This window comes from Panthera tigris, chromosome A1 (genome assembly GCF_018350195.1).
Source record: "Panthera tigris isolate Pti1 chromosome A1, P.tigris_Pti1_mat1.1, whole genome shotgun sequence".
Lineage (NCBI taxonomy): Eukaryota > Metazoa > Chordata > Mammalia > Carnivora > Felidae > Panthera > Panthera tigris.
In genome coordinates, this window is record NC_056660.1 from 52,919,858 (window position 1) to 52,944,944 (window position 25,087).

The 25,087-nt window shown below is 42.1% G+C and overlaps 1 long non-coding RNA gene across 1 annotated transcript; it reads left to right on the forward strand.

Annotated features, from left to right (window-relative positions):
• The first annotated feature begins 5,596 nt into the window (after positions 1-5,596).
• LOC122236653 lies at positions 5,597-18,092 on the forward strand. Its single transcript, XR_006214793.1, has 4 exons — positions 5,597-5,769; positions 11,530-11,942; positions 15,186-15,265; positions 17,503-18,092. It is a non-coding gene; the product is annotated as an uncharacterized LOC122236653 (long non-coding RNA).
• The last annotated feature ends 6,995 nt before the right edge of the window (positions 18,093-25,087 follow it).

A 25,087-nucleotide genomic window follows, 5' to 3' on the forward strand; every position in this document is an offset into this window, starting at 1 on the left:
GAAATGATGTCAAATCATGTTGTACAGCTAAAGCTAGTATGACAGTATTTGTCAATTATGTCTCCCTAAAGCTGGAAAAGAAAAGAAGGGTTTTAGAAAAGGGTGAAATGCGTTAGGCACTTTGATTTAGAAAAAAATTAACTACCTGAAATTTAAATTTAAAAAATAAATAAATGAATAAAAATCGTATCTGTTTTAGCCTATGTGGAAGTTTTTAGACATAAAACAAACGCTTCTTAGTAAATGCTAGAACCTACCTAATTGTTGAAGGATAAAGTGACATATAACGATACCTGGAAACAAAAGGAAGAAAGGGTTGAGATCTGTTATATTTTGATTTAAAGTAAGCAACTAGAATGCATTAGTGCTATTAGCTATCTTGTAAGATAATTTTACAAATAGAGAAAAGATTTGATTTACTGTTCAAACAAAGCAAAGCCACTTAACTCTCAGTATTATTCCCTTCTTATTGTGTATTCTGTCTTTCCTCTGGAATGTACATACAAAATGTGAATTAAATTTAGAATTTGAATGAGGAATAAATTCCGAAAAAATTATTCAGTTATGTTGAATTAGTAGATCAGCCATAATCACACCCCCTCAAATGTGCATGTTTGTAAGAGCAGTACAATTAAAACAGGGTACTTTGAGACTGTGCTGTTACTGTTTGTCAGCTGCTTTTCAAACACTGAAATGCCAGTAGATCATGCAACCAGTACAAATTTGATTATGTCATCGAAGGACTATAATGCTCTAAAGAAAAGCCATTCTTTTTTCATATATTCTTTAAAGAATAAGAATACTTTTTCAATGGAGAACTCACGTGCCCCTATAATCAGAAGATGTCAGTGGTCTTTTCAAAAAAATTCCAGGGGCTTCTGGGTGGCTCAGTCAGTTAAGCAGCCAACTCTTGATAGCGGCTCAGGTCATGATCTCATGGTTTGTGAGGTGGAGCACCCCCTACCTCCCCACCCCCTGTTTGGCTCTGCACTGAGAGTTCGGAGCCTGCTTGGGATTCTCTTTCTGCCCCTCCCCACTTGTGTGTGTGCACACGCACACACTCTCAAAAGAAAGAAATAAAACATAAAAAAATTCCAACAAAATTTAAACATTGTCAAGTTTTGAAAGAAAAAAGAAATCACTTCTTTTTTTTTTTTTTTTTTTTTTTTGAGAGAGAGAGAGAGAGAGGGAGAGAAAGAATCTCAAGGAGGCTCCACACCCAGGGTCAAGCCTGACGGCGGGGTGGCGGGGGCTCAATGTCACAATTGTGAGATCATGACCTGAGCCGAAATCAAGAGTCAGACGCTTAACCGACTGAGCCACCTACACACCCAGAAATCATTTCTAATCTCATTATCTTGATAAAATTTTCATTTTGGCTCATTTTTTCCTGATTTTGACCCCATGCAGTTGTTACTATTTTTCAAACAAATTGTGTTCTCTTTTTCCTTAACAATGTTTTACCCTAAAATCTATTTTTTATACAATTATCATAATTACTGTTTGTGATAGTTGTAATAATCTCATTTATGGGAACTTATCATATAGAAAGTATTCAGCAAAGAAAAAATACTTTATATAAAGATGTTCATGATACCCTTACATATAGTAATACTTAAAGTAATGATCACATAATAGTAATATATTACTGAATAATATAAAAGTAAAATAATGAATACAGTCACTGTCCAGCAATGGTAAATCATGGCCTATAAACTGCATGGAATATGACATTAGTGTTTTCAATAGTGGCCGAAAGGCTGAACACTCTGATTCACTCTCTGGTCAGCTCCATGGACTCTTAATGGTCGAGTGTCAGGGTTGGTTGAGTAATATTTCTGTGCTGCCTTCTGTGTTATGTTTACAACAAAACGTCTTATTTGACAGTCAGAACGTGAGAAGAAATGAGTAAGAGAGGCCCGGGGATGGCAGTTAGAACAAAAGTGAAATACACCCTAAAATGTGGCAGTGCCACAAGCAGAGATGAGTTGACAAATTGTAGACGTTTTTCTTTCCCCTCAGGATTTTCTATAACGAGGGACTAAAATGCTGGGCTGACTTAGGTCACCTGGCTCCGGAAACCAGAATAAGGGAATCTGGATATAGGTCAGAACGGCAAAGATACCATGTGGAGGGACTGATTACACTTCACTGAGGTGCTGAATTGAGATGCTGGCTGCAGGCAGCCTGGGTGGGGCAAGTCCCACACAAATCAGAATGTCCAGCTCCCAATGCAAACTGCAAATGCTCCTTCAGTGGAAAGAGCCAAGGCCATGGTTGATGCCCACAGTATCCTTGCCGTTCTGACCTATATCCATACAGGCAGGGCAGATTGGCCAGGTCAAATTTGGACTTTGGGTTTTCACTGGGTATACTTATTCCACTGGTAATATATTTAAGAAATGTCTTAAAGTTTATTTATTTTGAGAGAGAGTGGGAGCACCAGTGAGGGAGGGGCAGAGAGACAGAGGGAGAGAGAGAGAATCCCAAGTAGGTTCCATGTTGTTAGCGCTTGATCCCATGACCCTGGGATCATGACTTGAGCCAAAATCGAGTTGGATGCTTAACTAACTGAGCCACCCAGGTGCCCCTAAGAAATGTCTTAATTTCATGTCATTATCTTTAAATTTTTAAAAAATATTTATTCATTTTTTGAGAGACAGAGAGAGAGCACAAGCAGGGGAGGGGCAGAGAGAGGGGGAGACACAGAGTCCAAAGCAGGCTCCAGGCTCTGAACTGTCAGCACAGAGCCTGATGTGGGGCTTGAACTCATGAAATGCGAGATCATGACCTGAGCCGAAGTTGGATGCTTAACCGACCGAGCCACCCATGCGCCCCTCATGTCATTATCTTTAACAAAGGTTCCTCAATATATGTAAAAATTAAACTAAAAATAAAAGTGGATTAGGGTTTTCCTGAATAGGTTCATTGTTCATTGATACTTCATTCATAAATGTTCTATTTCAGGGGTGCCTGGGTGGCTCAGTAGGTTGAGCGTCTGACTTAGGCTCAGGTCACGATCTCGCGGTTTGTGAGTTTGAGCCCTGCATCAGGGTCTGTGCTGACAGCTCAGAGCTCGGAGCCTGCTTCGGATTCTGGGTCCCCCTCTCTCTCTGCCGCTCCCTGCTCATGCTCTGTCTTTCTCTGTCTCTTAAAAATAAATAAATGTTGAAAAAAAGTAAAAAAAAATAAAATAAATGTTCTATTTCACTTATTCATCGGAAGGTAAAGGAAAATATCTTACATTTTAAATGTCATACTTATTTTGAAATGAATATCAAAATGATTGCAAAATATTTTAGTGCAATGAGATAGTAGCCTACAGTATTAATCTATGCATTTTTTTTTGGTCTCCCCTGTGACCCCTACCATGTGCCCCTCAGTCAGGCAGCAGGGAAGGTTAATATTAACATTTCTCGGTGTATGGTTATTAGAACAGCAAGGCGAGGACTAATAAGTAAGGGGCTCGACTAAAAAAAAGTGAATGTTCGGTTTCATGTTCTCAAATAACACATTCATTGCAGGAATAGCAGTTGGAAAGGAAAAGTTTTTTGAGTTGTAGGAAAATCAGTGTCAAAACTCAGAACTCTGGAGAACTGAAGTATATAAAATATTATGCCACAAAAACAAGGTAGAGAGGGCTATTACACAGATCCAGGTAGCCCACCTACCAAGACTAGACAAAGTTATATCTCTCTAGGGGAAGAGGAGAGTAAGCAAGGAAAGCCACGATTAGGGGATGAAAGGAGGGAATGAAGGACTCCATGCAGGAGTGCACTGCAACTCTTGTTTCCTTGGTGGGAACTGGGTGACAGGCAAGGTTCCAGATTTCTCCTACATTACAGCATGGGTCATGATGTCTAGGCAAAGTGGCAAGGAGAGCATCGGAAGCCTTACCCTCTCCCTAAGATGGACACAGAAACAGGCAGAGAGGGCTGTTGAACATACGGAACCCCACAGTTAGGACATGAGTGATGCAGAAGAACTGCCAAGGAGTTTAGGCTGCGGGCCAGGTGGGACTATGGCCATGGGACTACGGACTATAGATGTCCCACATTAGAGACCAGTGAGAATGAGGACCAGCAGGAAATGCCAGGATGAGCAGATGACAGCTGGGCCCCGAGGCACACCTGCTGCCTATGCCTGGATGTTGTAGATCTTTCTGTATCTTTGATGCAATGTTGGAGAAATAGAAAGGGGATGGGAAGGGCATTGTGCATCGGCCAAGGAAATTCTGCCGGACTAGCATTAATTTTATGTCATCAGTGAAACGAGGGCTCGAGAAAGAAAATAAGTTTAGTTATAGAAAAATAGATATGTTTTTGCCTATCTGAACTCGCAGGCTATGAGATTCAATGTCTCTACATAGTTATTAGTACAAAGACCTCTTCAAAAATTTATATCAGAACCTGACATATCCAAATAAAATTAAGCATCTTAAAATAATCACATGTAAAAGGTTAAATATCAACCCTTGGAGGGAGATTTTCATTTTATAAATTCATTCCATCAAAATGTAATGCATTTGGAAGGGGATCTTGCTCAGTTTCCACAGCGTTCTTATGACATAAATGTCAGCACTGTTACAGTAGTTTCCTTTGTGGAAAAAAAATATTGTAACATTTAAACTAAGTTTAAATGAGGACTTTGATTCAGGGGAATCAATAGGTTAGAACTTTGCCTTTTCTCTCTTTGCGGAAACAGGTGTATTCCGAATACTGGGTCACTGTTAAGCTGAATCTGTATCTAGTTCTTTGAGAAGAGCTTTCTGCTTTGAACATGGAGGTGCTCTTCCAGCTATCATGGTTCTTTTTTTTTTTTTAAGTTTATTTATTAATTTTGAGATAGAGCACGAGCAGAGAAGGGGCAGAGGGACAGGGAGAATCCCAATCAGGCTCTACCCTGTCAGCACGGAGCCCATCCTGGGGCTCGAACCCACGAAACCGTGAGATCATAACCTGAGCTGAAATCAAGAGTTGGAGGCTCAGTGACTAAGTCACCCACGCGTCCCCCAGCTATGGTGTTTCTGCAGTCCCATGGACACAGCTAATTTGTCCAAAGGTATACAACTGACCTAGGCCGGGCCAATCAGATTCTGTTCCAGAAATTCAGAACTTAAAAACAGAGACTAGGAGTTTTTGGTAACTGAGACACTGGAAACTCATGTGGTGAGGTTCCCAGAGCAGCCCTACGTGGATCCTGAAAGCTTGTTTTTCATCAATCCTTGAATTTCATCAGCTTTTCTAAAAACATCCTACCATCAGTTTTGCTTAACTAGATTGGTTTCTAGTCCTTAAAAACAAAAGGGTCTAAAATCCTACTTATAAATTTACTAGAAACAATTTAGGCAACAAGGCCCTACTCCAATGACCTGGGTGAAATCAGGTCTTGCTTGGGATGCTGGCCTCTATTTTCCTGACTGAATACACATCTCACATTAAGCATGTAAAAACACACACACACTAAACAAAGTGTTCTTCCTGAAATCAGCTCACAAAGGTTGTTGAGGCAACCCTGTAAAACTTAGCCCTTGTTCCTGGAGTCTTTTTTTAAAGAGAAAAATAATTTTCTGTGTTCATCTAATTTATTCTTAGATCATCACAATTACTTACCAATGGCATGTATGCACCTGTTGGGTACTATAGAACTTCTCAAACCTTGGAATCAGATTAGACACCACCACCCTTGTTTCCTGTTCTAAATTGATGTTTCCAAGTCATGCTTGCTTATTTTTTATCACAGCAATCGCTGACAACTCAGCTTCACAAGGTATGGTGTTATGGAAACAGATATAGTGTGATCTCATGTTAACGTTGTGAAACTAATTCGAATGAGCTGTTTGTCCATTGTCCGATAAATGGTGCTGTATTTCTCTCAAAAATGTAAACAGCCCGGGGGCCCCCATTGTGACTTGGCTGCTGTAATTCTGTCAATTTTTTGTTTGTATACATTTTGAAGCTAGGTCACTGGGCATCTAGTATTATAATTGTTAAGCTTCTCATAGCGGGTTGGATGCTTTTATCATTCAGGAAAATCTGTCTCTCAAAATGCTTCTTGCCTACATTATTTGATAAGAGGATTTCTGAAAACGTGTCTTTCTGTTTCAGCGAAACTGTTCTTGACAGCATTTGAAACCTGTTCTAGAGAATATTTATATGTGCTTCCTGATGAGAAAATATTAGGGCTGCTTGAAAGTGAAATTAAGATTCCGGAGTACTCTTTTCTGGCTTATTCCTGTCGATTCTGTAAATGTTATTTAAAATAATTCATACCGAGTTTTAGAGAGCCCTAAGTGGCCCACACACCCTTTTGCACAGGTCTGCTCTTTGGAGTCCTACTCTGTCCCAGGGAGTCTGCCCACTGGAGGAAACCTCTCATCCCGGCCAGCACCATGACTTTTCATTTTGCCTCCCTTCCCTTTTCCCTTGGAGACCTGTAAGTGTACTCTTTAGGTCGAAGGGAAGAAACTCAATGTCTTACTCACAAAGTTTTACTTATAAAATTTAAAAGTCTGCAGAGTGAACTGTGAGCTGCCCATTTCCCATCAGACATGTAAAGGGCTTGCGTGTCCCTCTTGTCCTTATAACAAGAAAAAGCTGAACAAACTGAAAATCAAGACCTGCACTTAGATTTCTCAGAGGATGCAGGTCACAAGGCCAGACATTGCCTCAAGCATTGAAGAGATAGGTGAACACAGAGAATTACGGTTTAATGGGAGCAGAAGGCAGTCCCAGGGTAGAAAAACTTACACTAATTGATGAATTTCTGGAGGCTTAGTGCAGATGAGCTAGAGAGTTAAAATCTCTAGGAGGCTCAGTTTTAGGAGTCTGCCATGCTTTTGTTAGATTTACCTCCCAGTGCCCCACCAAGTTCTCAAGGTGAAGATCAGAGAAAAATCTGGTGCGTCTGGTGGCAGGAAGGGGTAAGGTCTCTTTGAAATCTGCCCAGAGCATTCTGTTCTTTTGAACAAAATCCTGCCTGCTGGAGACATTATTTATCAGAGGCTCCCTGACTTAGGGGCAGGGAAACACCCAACTATACCTCCCTCTAGCCTTCCATGTGGGAGAAGAAAACACCCAACTACTGCCCCCTCTAGCCTTCCTGTTTCATCTGAAGTTGAGGAGCATGTTTGAAGATCACATCCCAGGGGCACAGGCTCACTAAAAGGTTGAGACCTGGTCACAGGACTAATAGAATACTTCCCCTCTCCCCACCTGTTACTACCACATGGCCTGTGCCTCTGTATAATAACTAGGGATTACAACAGAAGGGACTGTCTGCCTCAGATCCTATGTAAGAAGGAGTGTCTAGGGAAACCCAACAGACAACAGGGGAGACAAAAAACAATGAAGGTAGAAGGAATTTTAGCCTCTGACACCTGCAGCCACAAGAGTAAACACAATCTGACTTCTATACAGACAAACATGAAACCTCGCACTGACAGCCCATTTAACTGTGAGTTGCCTTGACCCAGGATCTGATCACGCAACCTCAGATGAAAGTAGGAGGCCTTACCCTTCTCAGAGAGTCAAAGGAACTCTGTTCTCTAAATAAAAATATTGCAGTATTTGCAAGTTCCTAACTGGCCACTTGACAATATTCTCTTTATTTTGCAAATAGTTTTTTTTTTAGAAATTACATATTGAATACTATGCAGGGATATTTATAACCTGCAATGCATAAAGAACAATAGTAACTAGAACACATGAACACCTGTCTCCTGCCAACGGGCCTGTGAATAGGATTATCCTAGGGCTCTTCAAGGCCTAGTGGATAATCCTGGACCCTAGCCTTCTACCTGTACCACAAGGGAAATTCTCCTGAACTTTGTATTTGTCATCCTCTTGCTTTTCTTTATAGCTTTTCTGTAACTTTAAACTTTTATTAATTTTTTGAGAGAGAGAGAGAGAGACAGAGACAGAGAATTTGTGGCAGAGGGGCAGAGAGAGAGGGAGACACAGAATCTGAAGCAGGCTCCAGGCTCCGACCTGTCAGCACAGAGCCCGACCTGAGGCTTGATCCGCGAGATCGTGACGAACCGCGAGATCATGACCTGAGCCGAAGTCGGACGCTTAACTGACTGAGTCACCCAGGGGCCCCAACTTTTCTGCAACTTTATAACCAAGAGATGTTTTTTAGTTTTGCACAGTTTTGAACGTTATATAAATGCAACCGTCCTAGGTGGATTCTTCTGCAGATATTTTATCAATGATGAGATTCATCCATAACAATACATGTGGTTGTAGTTCATCTCTTGATTTTCTTGGCACTAGTTTCTCTTTTGTTAAGGTGTATTATTGTTCTGTAGTTTGGGTTGAGTCATTAAGGACCTATGTCAGCCTGTTATTATTGTACATTTTCATGTATGTTTTATATATGTTTATTTTATGTATATTGTCCACTGGTCATAAGTATTTTCCCTTTTTAGTCCCTCCCATTCACTCCCATTAACACATGGGGCTTGGGCCCAATAGTCTCTCATGGGCTCCCTTTCTTCCTCTGTGACTACAACATTCAGAGGCAGGAAAAGAGAGAGGCTCCCCCAGGTGTGTTTTAAAACCTCTCCAGAAGCCCCTCAGAGCCTTCCCTCACATCTTTTTGCCATTCCTAACCCGTTCACTGGCAAGAGCAATATAATTATGATGGCCGAGGCTAACAAGATGGAGGAACAGCCAGCTTCCTTGAAGCGTACCGCCTCCCCAAATGCAGACTGAGGTAACACTCTCTCAGACAGAAGTGAACAAGGGGAAAGAGAGCACTTGCCACACAACCCTGCCGCCTCACAGGGTGACAGTGGAGATGAAATGATGGAAGACAAGCAAAAGATGAACAAATGATGTAAGAAAAACCAAAAAATATAAGATGTCATTAGATTGAGAAACTTAAAGCATAAAATATGTTATTTCCTAAGAAACTACTATCTTCGCAGTTTTCAAGAATAACTAAGAACAAAATAAAAAATAGTATTTTTATAGGTGTGTTCTGAAAAACCAGTATTTGAGATGTGCCTTATTTCAACAACTACCATCCAGGACACAGTGGAATCCAGGGTCTATGAGATGAAAGACCCTCTAAGTTCTGGGGTCTTACTCTTGTAATAGACAGTTGCTGGCATTCTGTTAGATTTGTAAACTGAGGTGGTAGACTAAATTTCCTGTTCTTCTTGGGACGCCTGCGTGGCTCAATCAGTTAAGCGTCCAACTTCAGCTCAGGTCACGATCTCACAGTTTGTGAGTTCGAGCCCCGTGTCGGGCTCTGTGCTGACAGCTCAGAGCCTGGAGCCTGCTTCAGATTCTGTCTCCCTCTCTCTCTATCTGCCCCTCCCGTGCTTATGCTCTGTCTCTCTCTCTCTCAAAAATAAACAAACATTAAAATTAAAAAAAATAAATTTCCTGTTCTTTGTGACTTAGGAAAAATAAAACTTAAGAAGGAATTTAATAAGATACTTGAGGCTTAGGCTTTTATAAAGGAGTATCTTTCCTATGAACATTGCCACATTATTTAAAAATCAGCTTTGAATTTAGATTTTAACTTTTTTTTTTTTTTTTTTTTGTCTAATATTGTCTTGAATGAGAACATGGTTGACAAGACTCACCCATTTGAAGTTTTCTAGGAGAGATTACATTGGTTAAATAATTTGGAGAAATTAAAGGCTTTATATTAGATATAGTAATTCTACAATTATTAATTGATAACCAAAATATCATTATATTAAGTATAATAAGCTTTCTAAATATTTATATTGTCTTCTATCTCTTAAGTTGGAACTTTGGTAGCAAGATACGGTTTAAATATTTGATTTGTGTTACATATAAAGATAGAAGTTATGTCTACTGAAAGTGACTTTATATTGTGGAAAAAGACATTTTTGACACATTTCTTTTACAGTTTACTTAGATCTGAGCTTTTGGTCTTGAGAGCATTATGGCCAGTTTTATAAATCTACTAAATCTACAAGGCATTTTGATGCAAGAGTAAAGAATGGAAATAATATAAATAAATTTATAATAGAGTTTTATAAAAGCGGTAGCTGGGAATGAGGCATTGTGGTAAAACTGAGCAAAATTACACACCTTGTCCACATGCTGTGTCCATTTAAAATTGGAGATCATAAAGAGAAATAAATCTTTTCTTCTGTTAGGTCCATAAGTTGTTGTTTTGCTTTTTTATTTAATTTTTTTAATTAAAAATTTTTTTCGAATGTTTATTTCTTTTTGAGAGAGAGACACAGAGTGCAAATGGGGGAGAGGTAGAGTGAGAGGGAGACACAGAGTCCAAAGCAGGCTCCAGGCTCTGAGCTCAAAGCCTGCTCTGAGCTCAAAGTCGGCACAAAGCCTGATGTGGGGCTTGAACCCAAGAGCTGCAAGCTCATGACCTGAGCTGAAGTCATACGCTCAACCAACTGAGCCACCCAGGTGCCCCTGTTTTCCTTCCTTCCTTTCCTTCCTCTCTTTCTTTCTTTCTTTCTTTCTTTCTTTCTTTCTTTCTTTCAAGTGAAGAGAGGAGGTAGAGAAAAAGAATTACAGAGAAAAGATCCTGAGCAATGGTAAGAAGGGGAGAGAAAACAATAAATGTCAAAACTCAAGGAATTTTGTGTGGTGAGCACAAAGTCAAGGGTAGTGTGTAATGGGAGAAGAGCCTAGAGACTCAAGCAGGGGCCAATGATGAAGTCCTAGTGGGAAACGAGGGAGCCAGAATAGCTCCCCAGGAGAGGGGAGAGGGGAGATTCCTGCTGGATCATTTCCTCGTGGGACAATGGGTGACAGAGTTAAGATTCCAGGTGGTGGCATCTCTGGGCTGTAGCTGCAGGCCAGCTTGCAGAGGCTGAGCAGGTGCCTTTAATCTTCTCATTTACAGAGCACAGTTTTCCAAATTATAGGACACTTACATAGGGTAATCATCTTAAGTGGTGTGTGCATGAACATTTTTAATCATTGTGTTCTACAAAAAAGTATCTCCATAGTACAATTGGGACCTTCTGAATGTTATTGCTCATACATAAATTAAACATTTTAAATAAAACGATTCGTGTTTTAATTTATTATTATTTTTTAAATGTTTCATTTATTTATTTTGAGAGAGATAAAGACTGAGCAGGGGAGGGGCAAAGAGAGAGGGAGAGAAAATTGCAAGTAGGCTCCACACTGTCAACCCACTAACCCTGAGATTATGACCTGAGCAGAAACTAAGAGTCCCAAGCTTAACGGGCTGAACAACCCTGGTGGCCCTGAACACTGAAACATTCCTAATGAGAAAAACTGTCCTCCAAAATAAGGTGGACTTGGACAGTATTACATTATGTCTGGCAAGGGGGAACCTATGCCATTATCCAAACAGAATATTTTGTGTTCCTACATACTAATGTATCATCTTTATTAAATCACATGAGGACACAAGTAAATGTCCTGAGGGATCCAATTCCCAGCCTAGGGGACTTAATAAATCAGAGTTCAGATCATGAGGCTCTTAATGGACAAAATTAGTACTCACTTTGTGAGTCATGGTCTTAATCTTTGTTTTCTCTCGCAGATACTAAATTGTTACTGTGGCGTCTGCCTCCGGCGCAGCCAGTTAGCTACCAAAGGAGGCACCCCCGTGCCAAGAACGCCCCCTGCGGACCGCTCGGGACACACTTCCGGGGTGGGAGGGGCGTGTAAGAGTGCAAGCGCAGGCCCCCGGGCTGCAGTGTTGGAGGAGGAGGTCATCCAGAGGACGTGACCGCTGGTTGACCCAGAGCTGGATTGGTACTCCGAATTTCCCCACCCTTCCGCTCTCCGTGGAATGTACCTTCCGCCCACCAGTTCCACGGCGGGGTCTCTTTTCGAGGGCACAGCCTTGAGGGCACAACGTGTTGTTTAGACCATCTTAGATGGTATACGTGGCTGAACCCCGTTAAGGCCTCTATAAACGGTCCGATCTTACGGCTGCTGAAGACAAGCCTCGTAAGTAGGCTTATTTTAAAACTGCCCCCCCTGGCTTTTTTATTTTTATTTTTATTTATTTTTTAACGTTTATTTTATTTTTGAGACAGAGAGAGACAGAGCACGAACGGGGGAGGGGCAGAGAGAGAGGGAGACACAGAATCGGAAGCAGGCTCCAGGCTCTGAGCCATCAGCCCAGAGCCCGACGCGGGGCTCGAACTCACAGACCGCGAGATCCTGGCCTGAGCTGAAGTCGGATGCTTAACCGACTGCGCCACCCAGGCGCCCCGCCCCTTGCTTTTTTAGAAACTGCCGCCTAGCAGCCTGGAAGGGTCTGCCTCTTTCTTCCATCTCTCCTACCCCTCCCTCCACCAGGCCAGTTTCAAATTTCAGCGCGGAAGCCCCCACCCTAGAAGAGTCGTAGGTGGAGGCAGGAAGTAGAATAGGAGTGACCAGGGGCAGGGGGAGAGGGAATGGGCCGTTACTGCTTAATGGGTGCACGGTTTCGGTTTGGGGTGATGAAAAAGCCCTGGAGATGGATGGTGCTGATCACTGCACATTATTGTGAATGTACTCAATGCCATTGAGCTGTACAGTTAAATATGGCTAAAATGGTAAATTTTATGTTAGGTCTGTTTTGCCGCAATAAAAGAAAAAACCCCTAAGGGCGCCTGGGTGGTTCGGTCGGTTAAGCCTCAGACTCTTGGTTTTGGCTCAGGTCATGGTCTCCCGGTTTATGGGTTGGAGCCCCGCGTGGGGCTCTGTGCTAACAGTGTGGAGCCTGCTTGGAATTCTCTCTCCCTTCTGTCTCTGCCCCTCCCCTGTTTGCGCGCGCTCTCTCAAACATTAAAAACAAAACGAAACATAGACTTTGTATTAGTTGAGTGAAAAATCACTAAGGTGGTCACATCATACTTGCAGTCTTACAGACTGCACCTTTACCACTGGACCTCTGACACAGTCTTGCCAGAGCTGAAGGTCCTGCAAGATCTTTCAGGAACTTAAGTCTTTCTACTTCTCAATTTACCCCTCTCTCAGAGAGACTCAGAATCAGGCCTGCTCTGTGTAACACATACCAACCCTCATTCTGTATCTCTTCCCTTCTCCGGAGCTTCGGTGCACTGAAAACATAACTTCTGACTCCTTCTTTAGCTACAGTTCCGGTCGGTACCCTCACTGGATAAGCCTGGAGACTGCATGCCCATCAGTTCAAATAAATAGGGGCCCACAGGGACAGGGGAATTGCTTCCTGATTTAGGATACCAGTTTCAGCCCGGAAGTACCTACTAGTGTAAGATATATATTATATATTATAGTATAAGATAGATCATATTATTCTGAAATGAACTTTAAAAAAAAATTTTTTTTTAACGTTTATTTATTGAGACAGAGAGAGACAGAGCATGAACGGGGGAGGGTCAGAGAGAGGAAGACACAGAATCTGAAACAGGCTCCAGGCTCTGAACTTTCAGCACAGAGCCCGACGCGGGGGCTCGAACTCACAGACCGCGAGATCATGACCTGAGCCGAAGTCGGCCACTTAACCGACTGAGCCACCCAGGTGCCCCCTGAAATGAACTTTTTACTTTGTGTTTAATCCCTTTACAGGAAGCTGGTGGAAGGGAGGGGCCATGTCTTAACTGTGTATGTTCCTAGGGCCTAACTCTGTGCCAGACACATAGGAGTAGGTATTCAGGAAATTTGTGCAGTTAAATTAGGGATCTTCAAGTCAATTAAACCAGTTAAACTAACATTTAGTAAGTACCTGTATTAGTCATCTATTGCTGTGTAATAAATAACCCCAGACTTAGTGGTTTAAAACACTAATAATCATATGCTACTATTTACAGTTTTGCTGAGTCAGAAATTCAGGGTTAGCACAGGAAAGAGGGCTCCATGAGGACTAGGTCCACAGGCAGATGACTTGAAGGCTGGGGACTGGAATCCTCTGAGTCGCATTCACTCCCATGTCTAGTGCTTGATGTTGGTGTGAGCATGTCTGGCTTCTCCACGTGGCCTGGGCTTCTTCCCAATATGGTGGCTGAGAATCAAGGGTAAGCATCCTAAAAGAGAGAAAGAGAGAGAAGCTGAAGCCATATGTTGCCTTGTCTGACTCAGAAGTTACACAGCATCATTTTTGCAACTTTTGGAACAGTTGCAAGGTATGCCTAGATTCAAGAAAAGGAAACAGACCCTAGTGGAGGTGTGTCAGTCTCACTTGGTAAGAACATGTGGGAGGGGTCATGTTAACTGTGGCCATCTTTAGAAAATACATTTGCCACAGAGCTTGTAATGTGTCAGGGACTGTGTCAGTGCCTTTCTCTAGGCTTTTTTTTTTTTATGTTTATTTTTGAGAGAGAGAGACAGAGAGACAGAGTGCTAGTGGGGGAGGGGCAAAGAGAGAGACACACACACAAAAACACACGAAGAATCCGAAGCAGGCTCCAGGCTCCGAATTGTCAGCACAGAGCTGGACGTGGGCCTTGAACTCACGAACTGCAAGAGCATGACCTGAGCCGAAGTCAGACGCTTAATTGACTGAGCCACTCAGGCACCCCTCTAGGCTTTTCTTTAGAATATCTATTTAAGTTCTTTTAGGTGATTAAATAGTGATCAATGAAAGCAACATTCTTTTGCTCTCGTTCTTCTACTTCATGTTCTCTTAAGTCTAAAAATGCAGAATATAATTGGTCATCGTTTTCATTATTCAAGGTTGATTTACTTATTAACTTGTTTTTTTGGCGAGTATTTATTGAGCACTCACTGCCAGGAAATAATGTTTGGTGATAAGGGGAGAGGTGCACAACACAGAAGTGGTTTCTGCCCACGTAAAGACTGTGGTCTGGTTGGTGATGGAAGAAAGCCTTGTACCATCATTTTATCCATGTGCAGAATGAAGACTAAGTCAGATAATAGACTCATAGATCGACAAGGGTATCATCAGGGCCACCATTCTTAGTAGGCCATGTTGACCAGATAGCTGACCATTCTAATTTTAAAGCTCTCCAGGATATAAAAGAGGAAATTTCTGATGATAAAACCTGATGGCAATTCAAGCTCAATTCTCTCTTGTCTGGTTTTCTGTCAAACCACAGAAGTGGTTAGTTCTCTCCTTATAAAAACTTGTTATATATTGAGTAATTATTATCAAGTCACTTAACAGCTCTTCCCTTTTCTAGCTAAACTTCCTCAATTTTTAAACATTTCCTCATGGGGCCATTGTTTATTCTGTAATCATTTTATTATTTTGTCTCGTTTCTGTAGGGAATCTCAAACTGTATTTTGGGTAAAGCCAAGAAGCCACGGGAGTGAAAGAATAACGTGTGGGCTCCAAATGCATTTCTGTGAGTACACACTGATAACACTGACTTTTAATGCGACACCAGCTTGTAGCTTAGAGTTCACGGACTCTTCTTTTCCTCTTCTTTGCGATGTGAGTTCCAAATCACATTTGTAGCCTTGCTGTAGTTTCTGCTTTGTTCTTAAATGACCATGCTTACCACCACCATTGGAATTAACACTTTACCAACTGAAATAGGGTCTGGGATTTTATTTTCTTATTTTGATACCTTAAATAGTTTAGCTTTTTCTCTGACCTAGGGTTGAGTGTTTGAATCTAATACGTTTAGACAAACCAGTTCTAAACACCCTTGAACCTGGTTTCTTTCATTCCGCAAATATTTATTGAGTACCTACTATGTGCCAGGTGGTGTGCAATGCGCTAGGGGGTCAAATGCCCAGCAAAAGCTGACATGGCGCTTGCGTTCTCAGAATCTAGTGCTTGCCAAGGGAACTAGATGTTGATTGAATTGCAGACCAAGAAGATGCCTGCTTAACAAGAGGTAGAACTGTATGCTCTTATAGAAAGTTGTGAGTTGGAGGGGCGCCTGGGTGGCTCAGTCAGTTGAGCGTCCAACTTCAGCTCAGGTCACGATCTCGCGGTCCATGAGTTCGAGCCCCGCGTTGGGCTCTGGGCTGATGGCTCAGAGCCTGGAGCCTGCTTCCCATTCTGTGTCTCCCTCTCTCTCTGCCCCTCCCCCGTTCATGCTCTGTCTCTCTCTGTCTCAAAAATAAATAAATGTTAAAAAAAATTATAAAAAAAAAAAAGTTAGTTGTGAGTTGGAGCTCAGAGCCTGATATTTTAGTTAAATAAACTTTTAATTTTTGAACAGTTTTAGATCTACAGAAAAACTGGGAAGATACTACAGAGCAGTCCCGTATACCCAGTGCAGTTTCCCTATTATTAACATTTTACATTAGTATGATCTGTTACAATTAATGCATCAGCATTGGTACATTTTCATTCAAGTCCATAATTTATTCAGATTTCCTTAGTTTTCACCTACTGTCCCTTTTCTGTTCCAGCATCCCGTCTGGTGTACCACATTACGTTTAGTAACTGTGTCTCCTTAGGTTTCCACAGGCTGTGATAGTTTCTCAGATTTTCCTTGTCTTTGATGACCTGGAAAATTTTGAGGGACACTGGTCAGGTGTTTGTAGAGTGCCCATCAGCTGGGATTTGTCCAGTGTCTTTCTCATGATTAGACTGGGGTTATGGGTTTTCGGGAGGAAGACTATGGAGGTAAAGTTCCATTCTCATCACATCAGATCTAGGGTACGTGCTATCAACATGACTTATAAGTTGATGTTGACCTTGACCGCTTGTCTGCGGTTGTGTTTATTAGGTTCTTCATTGTGAAGTTATGCTCACCGTTCCATGGCAGCTTCTTTGGAAAGAAGTCGCTATGCACAGCCCACACTCAAGGAGTGGGGAGTTGTGCTCCACCTCCTTGAAAGCAGAGCGTCTCGGTGGATTATTTGGAATTTTTCTGCATGACAGATTTGTCATTCCTCCTCCAGAAAGTTTATTTTATAATAGCTAGCTTTGTTGTTGGTTAGCCATGTGACCTCTGGCAAGTCGCTTTGCCTCGATGGGTTTGTTTCCTTATCTTAAAAATCTGTCTTCTTCACATAGAGTTTTGAGACATGGTAGGCCAAAATGCTTTGTGCTTTATGAACTGTGACTATAGGAAGGACTTGATGATTGTTTCTCTTAGTTCAGCTTTCTTGTCCCCCCTGGGACGGCCTTTCCTGAAGTTTATCTACGTGTGCTTTGTGCCTAGCTGTCAGTGGAATGGCCACTGGTGGAGGGGGATCTGAGGCCTCAGGGGGCAGTTGCTGGCTCTGGAGGGACCCACAGATCCCAGTAGGGAGTCCTGCATTGCTTTCCATTTCTTCTCTTCCTGCCAGGAAAGTTCCTCATCTGGGGTGATTGCTGTGGTTAAGATTACCCAATATCGCTGTTTTAAAGCTGCTAACCAGGTCAGAGGGATGAGGAAGAGAAGGGCTTTTTCTAATCAGGTGACACGAAGAGAGCCCAGAGCATTTTGGTCCAAGGATTTCAGTACGCCTTGCCTACTCTTTCCTCTCTTTGCTTCTCTCTCAGTCTCTCTTAGGAGTATTTTTGGTTTCAGTTTTGTGCAAGTTCCTAACACAGTTGCAGGTTGTGATTAGGATGATTGTCTTTATACAAGACACTTGAAAGTCAGGTTCAAACACAGCACATGCACGTTCTTTGCAGAAGATGTCAAGCTTGTTGACTGGAAGCCTGCCTGCCAGAACAAGATCCTTCTTCGAACACCAGAAACAATCTGCTATTGTCTCCTGGGATGAAACGGTGCCAATAAAGAATGAAAACTCTGAGCCAAGAGGAGGAATACCGCATTAACTGCTTCACCACTAAAAGTAATTATGGGAAGGGAGAGACGGGGTAAAACCCTCTCCTTTGTTTTTAGCTTGCAAGGACACACAGAGCACAGATGTGACCAGAGCAAAGCCTGCTGTGTGTCTTGGCCCAGTGGAGAGAATGGTTCACTCCTGTGTGTGCACTGGTCAGGGTCAGAGCCCCTGCCTGCCTTCTGAGCACACTTGATGCTGCCGGTGGAGAAAGCTGGGCACCCCCTTAGTTTCCTTTCCGCTTGGTTGTCTTGGTTCCAGAAGATGTTACCACAGGGACAGGCCTGTGCTGGGGCTTAGGGGGAGGGTGGGGGGAGTGCGCATAGCTTTAAGGGCACCTTAAGAGAAGAGGATAAAATGCATTATCCATGGAGGGAATCTGGGAAGAAGAAACGAGAGGGAAAAGACCAAAGAAAATAAATTGAATTAGGTAATGGGGAGGCTTATCTTGTTTTTTTTCTAATTGTTTTATTAATTTTTTTAAATGTTTATTTTTGAGAGACAGAGGAGAGAGAGACAGAGCACAAGTGGGGGAGGGGCAGAGAGAGAGGGAGACACAGAATCCAAAGCAGGCTCCAGGCTATGAGCTGTTAGCCCAGAGCCTGACGCGGGGCTCAAACCCATGAACTGTGAGATGGTGACCTGAGCCAAAGTCGGCCGCTTAACCAACTGAGTCACCCGGGTGCCCCAGGCTTGTCTTAGTTTTATTAATTCTTTGATTTGTGACTGACTGAACATGGGGACAAGAGAAGACAGGGGTAGGGGGCTAAAATTCTCACAGCCCCTCTTCATGTTCACCCCTAGCCTCTTATGAATAAAAGTAAAGGAATATTAATTAAATCTTTGTGGGATCTCCATTTTCTTCCGTCCTACAGTCCTGGTCAGCAGCCAGCCTGCACTGCAACTCCTAGCAAACTCTCTGCTGATGTTCTGAGCCCCCTGCTCTTCTCCTGACCACAAAGCCGGTCTACCCTAACGCCTGTCCTCGCACAGAGTTCAGCTTTACTTAAAAAATTCAGGGGCGCCTGGTTGACTCAGTCGGTTTAGCATCTGACGTCAGCTCAGGTCATGATCTCACAGTTTGTGAGTTTGAGCCCCGCGTCAGGCTCTGCACTGACAGCTCAGAGCCTGTAGCCTGCTTGGGAATCTGTGTCTCCTTCTCTCTCTACCCCTCTCCTGCTTGTGCTCTGTCTGTCTGTCTCTCTCTCTCTCAAAAATAAATAATCATTAAAAGAAATTTAAAGGCTGTGCAACAATTCAAGACTCTAGGAGATTTGGGGAGGTACTGGGTTCATGTGAGTAATCACTAAGGGTAATGAATGAGCCTCTGGGACGGCAGTCAGATTTCCCTGCTATTATTCAAGGTCTCTCCACACACATGTCTTCCAAGGAGAAACCCATTTCTGAGTTACCGAGATTCCTAGCTGGGCAGGGCCCCATTCTAGTTTTAGGCACTACAAGTTTGTTTGTGGTACTTTGTGAATGATCTGTGGTAGAGGTGGAGGGGGGAGGGGAATCTGACCTTGTTTTAACATTGGTTTGATAATTTCGATACCTGAATCACAACTGCGTCTGTTTCTATTTTGATTTTTTAATCGTAGTTCTCCATCTGGGTGTGCCTGATAATCTTCCAGGGAAGTTTTATGAAACATTGTAGAGGGTCTAGATGATACTCTCTTTGGAGAGGTTGTTGTTTGGTTTCCGGAAGGCAGTTAGTGGAGATCACCTTAATCCATTAGAGGGAAACCAATTTGAGCCTGAGTCTCCCTCTTATAGGCTTTGACTATTTAAGGTTTGACCCCCCCTTTTTTTTAATGTTTATTTATTTATTTTGAGAGAGAGAGAAAGGGAGGGGCAGAGAGAGAGAGAGAGAGAGAGAGAGAGAGAGAGAATCCCAAGCAGGCCCCTTACTGTCAGTGCCGAGCCCTGTGCAGGGCTCAAACTGGACAGTTTGCCTGGGCACTTCCACTTTGGCGACCCTGAACTCTTATTATTATTATTATTTTTCCTAGCACAGTGAGACTCTTAATAGCTCTGCTTAGTGTTTCAGTCGCTTAGCAAGCACTTTCTGGATTAGCTTCTCTATCTCTTGGCCAGCACCACAGACAAATGGATGACTATCCAGAGGAAACATGGGTCAGACTATCAGGCTGATTTTCCTATGGATCCCTTCTGTCCAGGATCTTGATTTCTTATATCTTGGGTTTCTTGATAGTCCTGACCTCCCAGTTTTGACTCTCCTGTTCCATCAGACTGCTAAAAGTTTTGCTCAGTTTCTCTGCATCTCAGCAGCCACTTTCTGCCCACCCTCTTGATTAACTTTTCTTCTTTCAAGGATCTTGATCTCTTCAAGGAGCTACTTTTATAGTTCTTCAACACATTAAATAGGTGTGGGTGTGGGGGTGGGGGTGGGGGATGTGTGTATGGTCCTGCTTGTCTGGTTTTTCTTTTTTAAAATTTTTTAATGTTTTATTTATTTTTGAGAGAGAGAGAGACAAAGAAGAGTGTGAGCGGGGGAGTGGCAGAGAGAGATTGAGACACAGAATCTCAAGCTCTGGGTTCTAAGCTGTCAGCATAGAGCCCAATGTGGGGCTAGAACTCACGAACCATGAGATCATGACCTGAGCTGAAGTCAGACACTTAACTGACTGAGCCACCCAGCTGCCCCTTGTCTGGTTTTTCTAAGTGGAATTAGTCTGCTCAAAGCCAGATAGCAAAGTTCTGCCCTTGTTTTTTTAATTAATTAATTAATTAATTAATTAATTTTTATTTTTTAAATTTACATCCAAATTAGCATATTGTGCAACAGTGATTTCAGGAGTAGATTCCTTAGTGCCCCTTACCCATTTAGCCCATCCCCTCTCCCACAACCCCTCCAGTAACCCTCAGTTTGTTCTCCATATTTAAGAGTCTCTTATATTTTGCACCCCTCCCTGTTTTTATATTATTTTTGCTTCCCTTCCCTTATGTTCATCTGTTCTGTGTCTTAAAGTCCTCATATGAGTGAAGTCATATGATATTTGTCTTTCTCTGGCTGACTAATTTCGCTTGGCATAATACCCTCTAGTTCCATCCACGTAGTTGCAAATAGCAAGATTTCATTCTTTTTGATTGCCGAGTAATACCTCATTGTATATATATACCACATCTTCTTTATCCATTCACCCATTGATGGACATTTGGGCCTTTCCATACTTTGGCTATTGTTGATAGTGCTGCTATAAACGTGGGGTTGCATGTGTCCCTTCAAAACAGCACACCTTTGTCTCTTGGATAAATACCTTGTCAAGTATTTAGTGCAATTGCTGGGTCATAGGGTAGTTCTATTTTTAGTTTTTTGGGGAACCTCCATACTGTTTCCCAGAGTGGCTGCACCAGCTTGCATTCCTACCAACAATGCAAAAGAGATCCTCTTTCTCCGCCTCCTTGCCAACATCTGTTGTTGCCTGAGTTGTTAATGTTATTCATTCTGACAGGTGTGAGGTGGTATCTCATTGTGGTTTTGATTTGTATTTCCCTGGTGATGAGTGATGTTGAGCATTTTTCATGTGTTGGTTGGCCATCTGGATGTCTTCCTTGGAGAAGTGTCTATTCATGTCTTTTGCCCATTTCTTCACTGGATTATTTGGTTTTGGGGTGTTGAGTTTGATAAGTTCTTTATAGATTTTGGATACTAGCCCTTTATCTGATATGTTGTTTCAAATATCTTCTCCCATTCTGTCAGTTGCCTTTTAGTTTTGCTGATTGTTTCCTTCACTGTGCAGAAGCTTTTTATTTTGATGAGGTCCCAATAGTTCATTTTTGCTTTTGCTTCCCTTGCCTCTGGAGACGTGTTAAGAAGTTGCTGCGGCCAAGGTCAAAGAAGTTTTTGCCTGCTTTCTCCTCGAGGATTTTGATGGCTTCCTGTCTTACCTTTAGGTCTTTCGTCCATTTTGAGTTGTTTTTTGTGTATGGTGTAAGAAAGTGGTCCAGGTTCATTCTTCTGCATGTCGCTGTCCAGTTTTCCCAGCATGACTTGAAAAGACTGTCTTTATTCGACTGGATATTCTTTCCTGCTTTGTCAAAGATTAGTTGGCCATACATTTGTGAGTCCATTTCTGGGTTCTCTCTTCTGTTCCATTGATCTGAGTGTCTGTTTTTGTGCCAGTACCATACTGTCTTGATGATTACAGCTTTGTAATACATCTTGAAGTCTGTGATTGTGATGCCTCCTGCTTTGGTTTTCTTTTTCAGGATTGCTTTGGCTATTCGGGGTCTTTTCTGGTTCCATACAAATTTTAGGATTATTTATTCTAGCTCTGTGAAGAATGCTGGTGTTATTTTGATAGGGATTGCATTGAATATGTAGATTGCTTTGGGTAGTATCAACATTTTAACAATATTTGTTCTTTCTATCTGGGAGCATGGAATCTTTTTCCATTTTTTTGTGTCTTCTTCAATTTCTTTCATAAGCTTTCTATAGTTTTCAGTATATAGATTTTTCACCTTTCTTGTTAGATTTATTCCTAGGTATTTTGTGGTTTTTGGTGCAATTGTAAATGGGATCAATTCCTTGATTTCTCTTTCTGTTGCTTCATTGTTGGTGAATAAGAATGCAACCAATTTCTGTGCATTGATTTTATATCCTGCAATCAGTTCTAGCAGTTTTTTGGTGGAATCTTTTGTGTTTTCCATATAGAGTATCATGCCATCTGTGAAGAGTGGAAGTTTGACCTCCTCCTGGCCAGTTTGGATGTCTTTTATTTCTTTGTGTTGTCTGATTACAGAGGCTAAGACTTCCAATACTATGTTGAATAACTGATGAGAGTGGACATCCCTGTCTTGTTCCTGACCTTAGGGGGAAAGCTCTCAGTTTTTCCCCATTGAGGATGATATTTGCGTTGGGTCTTTCATATATGGCTTTTATGATCTTAGGGTATGATCCTTCTATCCCTACTTTCTTGAGGGTTTTATCAAGAAAGGATGCTGTATTTTGTCAAATGCTTTCTCTGCATCTATTGAGAGAATCATATGGTTCTTGTCCTTTCTTTTATTGATGTGATGAATCACATTGATTGTTTTGCGGCTATTGAACCAGTCCTGCATCCCAGGTATAAATCCCACTTGGTTGTGGTGAATAATTTTTTTAATGTATCGTTGGATCCAGTTGGCTAATATCTTGTTGAGGATTTTTGCACCCATGTTCATCAGGGACTGCTCTTGTTTTAAATGCCACTGATAGAAATGTTCTAAAGTTTCCCTTTCTTCTGCCTTGTTTTGAGTCTTTAGTTTTAACCCAGGGACCAAAAAGGTACTTGTTTGACTTTACTTACAGTTTAAATATGACTTGTCTCATATTTGTGATTGTGAATGTGTTTCTATAGGACAGGAGTTCACATTTCTTGCTTCTCCCATTGTTACTTACAGAGTAGGCACTCTAGAATAACTGGAAAGTAAATGGATTTTATAGTTACCATCTTACTGGCAAGAAATATCCCCTCCACACCTCTGGGAATCCAGCTGAATCATTCCAGGTGTCAGCCAGACAGAGACTTCCTGCCTGAGATAGGACAGACCATCTGCACCTCACTTGAGGCAGAGGAGAAAGGGAAGCGAAAAGACAGACCACATCAATTTCTTCAGCTGTAAAATGAATTGGATGAATCTTGACATCATCAAAATTTCTGCAGGCCTTAATAGTTTGTGAACCTTTTAGCAAACTCACCTCTGTTCTTTGGTCCTTTTATTGAGGACATTGTTAAGGCCAGCGCCCATCTGTACCTTTATTTCCTCTGGCCACTCACATGCTCAGTGGCACTCTGCGATGAGAGACTGTAGTCTGCATGCTGATTTTTGCATTAACACCACTGTATTAGTGTCCTTGGGCTGTCATAATGAATGGCCATGGACTTGGTGGTTTAAAACAGAAATTTTGGGGCGCCTGGGTGGCTCAGTCAGTTAAACGTTTGACTTTGGCTCAGGTCATGATCTCATGCTTTGTTGAGTTCGAGCCCCGCGTTGGGCTCTGTGCTGACCGTGCAGAGCCCAGAGCCTGCTTCAGTTTCTGTGTCTCCCTCTCTGTGCCCCTCCCCCACTTGTACTCTGTCTCTCTCTCAAAAATAAATAAATATTAAAAAAATTTAAAAAATAAAACAAAAAAATGTATTGTGTCATAGTTTTGGAGGCCAGAAAGTCTGAAATCAAGGTTTCAGCAGGGTTGGTTCCTTCTGGAGGCTCTGTGGGAGAACCGTCCCATGCCTCTCTCTTGGCTTCTGGTGGCTGCTGGTGGTTCTTGGCCTTCCCTGGCTTGTGGCTCCATCACTGCAGTCTCACCTCCATCTTCCCATGACTGCCTTCTCTCTGTGTCTACTCCTCCTATGAGGACAACAAACACTGGATTTCGGGCCCACCCTAAATCTCAAAATCCTTAGTTACAGCTATAAAGGCCATATTGCCACATTCTGCGGTTCTGGATAGGCTTGAATTTTTTTTTTTTTTTTAAGTTTAGTTATTTATTTTGAGAGAGCATGCATGAGCTGGGGAGGGGCAGAGAGAGAAGGCAAGAGAGAATCTCAAGCGGTCTCCATGCTGTCAGCCCAGAGCCCAATGTGGGGCTCAATCCCACGAACTATGAGATCATGACCTGAGCCGAAATCAAGAGTTGGAGCCTTAACTGACTGAGCTACCTAGGTGTCCCTGAGTAGGCTTGACGTTTGGGAGAACCCTATTCAACTCACTATAACCACCAAAATCAGTCTTAAAATAAGAAACTTTGTGAGGGTGGTAATTCTGTGTCTTGTTCACTGCAGTATTCTCTGTACTTAATTGAAGGCATTTAATACTTGTTAAATAAATGGATGGATAAGGTTGAAATTGGGTCTAAGTGGTAGAAACTCAATATATATGGCCAGCTGCATTCAAATTAAGATGTCATTCATGGGCTAATCTTGTAGAGTGCTTGCTTTTTATGAGTTTTCAGTGTTTTTATATAAGGTTCTATACCTCAAGTGGGTTGATGGCTATGCAATCCATTAGTGAAAAGCGTATTGCTGTGTAGTCTACTTTAAAAAAAATTAACCTTTTTTTAAAAAAAAAATTATTTATTTTGAGAGAGAAAGAGCAAGGGAGGGGCAGAGGGAGGGAGAGAGAAAGAATCCCAAGCAGGAGATAGCATGGAGCCTGACATGGGTCTCAGCCTCACCAACCATGAGATCATGATCTGAGCCAAAATCAAGAGTTGGGTGCTTAACCAACTGAGCCACCCACGCTCCCCCTCAATATTACCTTTCTTTATATTTGAAGTTAAAAAAAAATGTTTGTTTATTTTTGAGGTGGGAGGAGGGACAGAGAGAGAGGGAGACACAGAATCTGAAGCAGGCTCCAGGCTCTGAGCTATCAGCACAGAGCCCAACGTGGGGCTCGAACTCACAGACTGTGAGATCATGACCTGA